This window comes from Herpailurus yagouaroundi, unplaced genomic scaffold, assembly GCF_014898765.1.
Source record: "Herpailurus yagouaroundi ecotype Mexico unplaced genomic scaffold, PumYag 198, whole genome shotgun sequence".
Classification (NCBI taxonomy): domain Eukaryota; kingdom Metazoa; phylum Chordata; class Mammalia; order Carnivora; family Felidae; genus Herpailurus; species Herpailurus yagouaroundi.
Genome location: NW_024412429.1, coordinates 146,018 through 152,460, shown reverse-complemented (window position 1 = coordinate 152,460; position 6,443 = coordinate 146,018).

Sequence of the window (6,443 nt, the reverse complement as noted above, 5' to 3'; positions counted from 1 at the left end):
ACTGACTCCCTCGGACTTCAGGATGTGCTTGTTACAGCAGCTAGGGCCGCCTTTCAGAGCAGCGCTACAGCAGTTTCCTTTGTATGTGTGTTCACAATAGGAAATCTCCATGCCATTAATTTACTCCACTCAGCTGTGGTTTCAACTGTTGCACACCCAGAAAACAATAATATACAATTGCCTTGGGTGAGGGCCAGCTTCTTTTTCGGTACCAGGCATGCCGGTGCCTCTATATTAGCTCTGGGCAGTGGCTCTGGGGGGCATCTGTTTAAGTCGATGGATGCCATCAGGCAGCTCTTGGTTATTCTGTTCACAGCTTGAGAAGATCTTCACTTCTCAGTGATGTCTGTGAATGCTGAATCAGAGATAAGACAAACACGAGCTTCTTTGACAGTGACTAGGTAAACTCTTTCTATGCTTTCTATCTGTTCCTGAAACGCATTGATTTCTTCCCTGCTCGAGCAGGACGCGTGAGAAAACTCCCTCAAATTCTTTCCCTTCTCCTGTCATGGAGAAAGTCACCGGCACCCTCAGAAGCACGCAGCGTTTGCGTGCAGAGTTACAGTGGCTACAGTGCCCCAGTCTCTAACCCGAAGGCCCAAACTTCAGGTGGATATGAATGAGTTACTTGAGTTCTGTGCCTCAGTGCCCTCATCTCTAAAGTAGGGGTGATAATGGCACCCCCCTCACGGGGTATTGCGAAGATTGGGCAGACTGATGCTCGTACGGCAGGCAGTGCCCGATCCTTAACACTCAGTAGATGACTGCTGCTGGTGCCATGATGGAGTGGGGGGGGGGGGGGGAATACTATCCCCAAGGGACAAAGGGACCTGGGGAGTTCCTTTCTCATTTCCCATGTGAACCCCTCCTGCCTCTGTGCCTGTGCAGCCCTTCAGCCTGGCTGGTGGGCACAGCTCGCCTGGGCATTCTTCCAACTCTCCTCTCTGGCTGCCAGCTATAGATGCCACCTCTGACCTCCGGCCTATGACAGGACAGCTGCCCTCTCCCTGGTCACTGCTCCACCCAAAAATAGTTCCTGAGGGGACAAGGCCTTGCAAAGCTCACTTTCTTTGAGACTGTTGAGTCCTGATAAATAGGGCTGGCCGCAGGGATTCACGGGAGCCCACCCACCTTTTCCCACTCCACCGCTTGTCCTGGGCTCTAGGTCCTGCCTTTTGTGCCCATTTCCAGTGTGGATGGGCGGGTGGGCAGGGGAAGGGTAGGCGAGAAGGCCGGTGGAGAGTGAGAATGCTTGGGGTTCAGGCATCTCAGACTTCCAGGAAGACGGGACTCACTGCCCTCCCTCCTCCACACCCTGCCCACGGCCACGGTTTCTCCTCTGCTGTCTAAACACCACCGCAGTCCACCTAACCCCTCTCTACTACCGTCCTCTCTACTAACCCCTCTCTACTACCGTCAGAGCCCACCCTGCACTCTGAAGCCCTAAGTGCTGCTCAGGTGTTACGAATGACCAGGATGACGTCCAGACTTCCTGAAGATGGAAGCCCGGCCCCGCCACCCACTTTCTCCCGATTCTTCTTGGCAGCTTGCCAGCCGCCGCACGCTCATGGCCTGTTTCTGCATTGCCACTCCTTTAGCTACCTCTGCCGGGCCCCCAACTGTTTTATTTCTCCTCTCTCTTTCCCATGCTTTAAGTCCAGGCAGGACCTACATGGTTGTCTTCACACTATTAATTTTTCATTCACCCCTTCTTTCATTTATTCAATAAACCAACAAACATTTATCTGGCCCCTTCATACCAGGATTGGAAAGGGAGGAAAAGCAGGCCACATGTCCAGCATTGTACAGTCTAATGGGGAGATGAAGGCAAATACAGAAACAAGCATGGAAATGAGGCAATGCCAAGTGCCATAGGCAAAATCTGAACACGTTCTGTGGGAGTTGAGAAAAGGCAGAACATGTTTTATTGACAACATCAGGAAAAGTTTTATGAGGCAGAAATTTCACTCATTCATTCAGCACATATGCACTGAGGACATGCTGCATGTCAGACACATAGGCACTGGGGACGGACCTGAAGCAAGGAACACATTCTGACTGGGTAGGGGTCTAGGGGAGAAGCTTGGCAGAGGGAATACCAGGCAGGGTGGCCAGTAGGAGCAAAACGAACCCGACCTAGGTTCTCTCCATCTACTGGCCATAGTGCTCTGCTTTTCCTGCCAAGAACTGCTGCTTCCCTGGTCATGCACTTGGATAAAACTGACCCTTGCTTCCCGTTCCAGGGGCCTGCCCACATCCTGTCTTCCTGGTCAGAGCGACTGGTCCCAGGGTGGGCGTGTAAACCAGGTGGGGCCATTGTGCCAGACACACAAAGAGCAAAACAGAAGTTAAGGGAAACCATCTGAGTGGCTCGATCAAGCCTTGCTGGGTATCCCTCTGTTGTTTAAGCTGGTTTTTTTTTTTAACTTGCCATCTAAAAAATCCTCATAGAGTAAAGACAGCAAAATCCTGGAAACCGCAGATTATTCTAGATGGTAAGTAAGCAACAGCTGATGAACCTGGAAAGGTAGACCTCACCCTCACTGTAATAGCTCTTTAAATATAACAATAGTAGCTGATGCTAGTGGTCACTTAATACATGTCAGGTATAATTTTAAGCTTTTTATATTAACGAATTCACTTATCCCTACAGGAGAAACACATCATTATCCCCATTATTTTACAGATATGGAAACTGAGGCAGGTAGGTTAAGTGACTTACCCGAGATGGCACCAGGAGCCACACCCTCCATCTGACTGTGTCCCATGTGCAGTTTTCAAAAAACTATAAGAAGCTAAAAGATCTGTAGCCTTTTAGGCTTTGGAGTCAGACACCACCTCTTCCTCTTTCCAGCCGGTGTGAGTTCGGGAAAGAATCTAATCTCTCTGAGTCGCAGGTTCCTCCTCTGCAGGACAAAGCAGGGCTGCTGTCAGGAGTAAACAGATGGCGTGTGTTTACGGAGTTTAGCACAGGACCAGGTCTTCCGGCCCTTGGCCTTCCTTCAGTGTCTCTGTCTTCTGTTGTGCCCACTGTTACCCTGGAGGGCTCCTGGGGGGGCCCCTGGGAGCTGTTTGTTCTTTGCTGATCTCCAGTGCTAATCATACCCAGATGCAGACCTGGGAGAGGCCAACCAGGATCACTTCTTGAAGAGTCTCCCAAAGAGAGCAGCCCTAGGCCGCCCCTGCCTCCCCTCATAACCCAGGACTCTTTCGGATCTGCTCCTGGACTGTGGCGGGGCTTCATCTCCTGATGCGTCCGCTGCAAGTGGAATGCAGCCATTGTCAGAGCCCAGGCCCAGACAATCTCCTGATGAGGCCGACGGATGAAAGCATAGGACTTTAGGTGGAAGTTTTCAGAGATCCGATTGTCTGTAGCTAGATGGCCTGGGTGCTGAGCTGGGCTGAGATTCCCAACTTCCCCTCTGTGAGGAAGTTCATGCATACTGCTCCCCACCTTGTCTGAGGCCCCTCAGGACACAAGGAAGCCCAGGGCATGGGCTCACAGCTCTTGTGTAGGAATCTGGAGAGGGAGCTGAGAGCAGGGCAGGGTAGGAGGCAGCGGGCCGAGATGGAGAGAGCCAGACTGCATGGTCTGGTGCGGTGGGAACATCCCAAGGATGGGACACACCTGCAAAGGCTTTTTCTTTTTTACTTTTTGTTTTGGGATGATTTCAGATTTCCGGAGACTTTCCACATTCCCTTCACCCAACTTACCCTGATGTCAAAATCTTATACAATCCTGGAGCTTTTCCCAAAACTGAGACTCAGCATTAGCTCAATGCCATTACCTGAGCTCCAGACATCATTCGCTTCTTCCACTCACACCCCCTCCTGTCCCAGCACACGCCCAGTGTCCCCATCATCTCCTGTGACCGCTCCTCAGTCTTCCCTCGAAAGTCCCTCCATTTGGGCTTGTGTGATATCTTCTCATGGTTAGACACGCTGTGGGCTTCGCAGGTGTGTGAGCACCTCCTGGTGCTGCTGCAGGGGCAGGCGTGTGATGGGATTTTGCTGCCTTCTCCCGGCTGAGATGCTGTCTGCCAAGATGTTCTGAGTGAGTATTTTTAAGCTCTACCCTCCTGAGCAGGCAGAGTATCTACATGTATTATTTGGTGCTCACAGGCTTTTAAAGTAACCACAGCCCTGCGTTAGGAAACCCTCTGGGTCAGACTGCTGCTTCTTGGAGAGAAGTTCCCATGGAGCTGGGCCGCCACTTTGGCATTGTGGGAGAGCTGACAGGAGACAGACGTGGAGAAGTGGGGGCAGGTGTTGGCAGTATGAGGATAGGGTGCTCAGTGGAGAAGCTGAGAGAACCCCAGCCCACCCAAGACCCCCCTGCTGGCATTCCCCCAAATCCTGCCTGATCATCAACCCCTCAGGAAGGTGGTCCTTCCCCACATGACCCCAAAGACTCCTTCCCTGACCCTCAGTCCTCTAGAAAGCCCCCTGGCTTTCTAGACCCATCTAGAATTTCTTCTGGACCCGTCTTCTCTATTCTGTTTGGTTTTCTGACTTAATTGCTCTCTCAGTTACTGTTATGGAGCCAATGTGCACAGAAGACATCCCTCCCAATCAGAACCAAAGCTCCACGCTGAGGGGGAGCTGTCTGGGATGGGATGAGGTACTCCCCTGACACTACCCCTTTTAGGGTTTCCAGACCCAATTCAAACAAGGGGGAGGGGGTCCCCCCACACACAATACCAAGCTATTCTCAGACACCACCATAGTGTCTAAGATTTCAATCTAGTTCTGACACTGTCTACCCAGAGACAACATCAGATCTCACAGGTTAGGGTTCAGTCCTACAAAACTGTCTTCCACCCCCAATTCAGATGCCAGTCACAAGCCCAGGCCGTTCCCTATGCTTTTGACCAGATGGCTATAAATTAGAGGTTCCCAGGACCTCCTTCTTAGGCTCTTTTAATTTGCTAGAGCAACTCATAGAACTCAAGGAAACGCTTACATTTACCAGTTTATATAAGGGTGTGATAAAGGATAAGAATCAACAGCCAGATGAAGGGATGCATAGCACAAAGTACAGGGAAGGGGCATGGAACTTCCACGCCCTCTGCAGGGCACCACTTTTGCCACATCTCCACATGTTCACCAACCCGAAGCTCTCTGAACCCAGTCCCTTGGGTTTTTATGGAGGATTCATTATGTAGTCATGATTGACTAACTCATTGGCCATTGGGTGATCCAATCTCCAGCCCCTGTCCCCTCCCTGGAAGTTGAGGGAGACATTGGGGCCATGGGCCCCTGCCCTGAGATGGGGTCCAAAAGCCCCCTTCATTAGTAACAAGACACCCGTGTCACCCTTTTGGCTCTGAAGGAACTGTGGATGAAGACCAAATGTGTCTGAGAAATATATTTTGGTCATCTGAGTGATCTTTCATAAATCATCATATCACAGGTGCTGATAAGGGAGGGAGTCTGAAGACTACTCCTGGAGCAGCTTCTGATGGCGTTCGTCTACTAGGGCATCCTGCCCATCCATTTCTGGACAAGGACAACTCTCCACCTAGAGGCTCACTGACAGCCAGGTGACTATATTTCCTGTCTACTAGCTCCCAGTGTGGTTTCATGTTCATGACATGGAATCACAAAGTCTCCTCAAAACCTACCTTGTCTAAGGAGCTGAGGCAGTCTGTCCATGTCACAGGCTGTGTAGTAGAGATGATCCCCTGTGCAAACAGGTGCAGCTGGACCCACTCAAAAACCAACAAGCATTTGCCAAACACCCTGAATGGCAGGCAATAAGCAAGCAAGACAGATGAAGCCCTGCCCTCCTGGTTACAGTTGGTAAGGGGACAAGATTATAACCAACAAACATGTGAATAATGGCCCAGGTATCGACCAAGCCAGCTATGAGGGTAGTGAGGAGATGGTATTTCAGAGGCCAGAAGAAATGAGGAGCACATAATGTGGCACCTTAATAGAGGAGTGAGTCCCTGGGACACCTAAGCCAACGCCCCTCCTTCCCTGTCTTCTAAGCAAGCTACACATGCACAGTGTCCCACAGGCCCATGGGGTCCCTGCTGGGAGAGGACGCCCAGTTTCCAGCCTGCTCTCAGTGGGCCTTGCTTCCCGGGATGGCCCTAGACACAGCTCTCTGCCAGGTGAGAGGGAGCCACACTGCCTTTTCAGCCCAGGCTCTCAGAACCCTCACTACGGACAACAGCAAAGGAGAAGCGTGTGGTTCTTCCCAATATGAGGCACAGCAGCCTGGGAGACCAGCAAGGGCTCCGGACAGAAGGCTCAACACAAAACTGAACACAGCTGACCGTTGAGCAACACGGGTTTGAAATGCACAGGTCCCTTATACATGAATTTTTGTTGATCAATACAACACAGTACTATAAATGTATTTTTTCTTCCCTATGATTTTAATAAGATCTTCCTTTCTCTAGCTTACTTTATTGTAAGAATACAGTGTATAATAC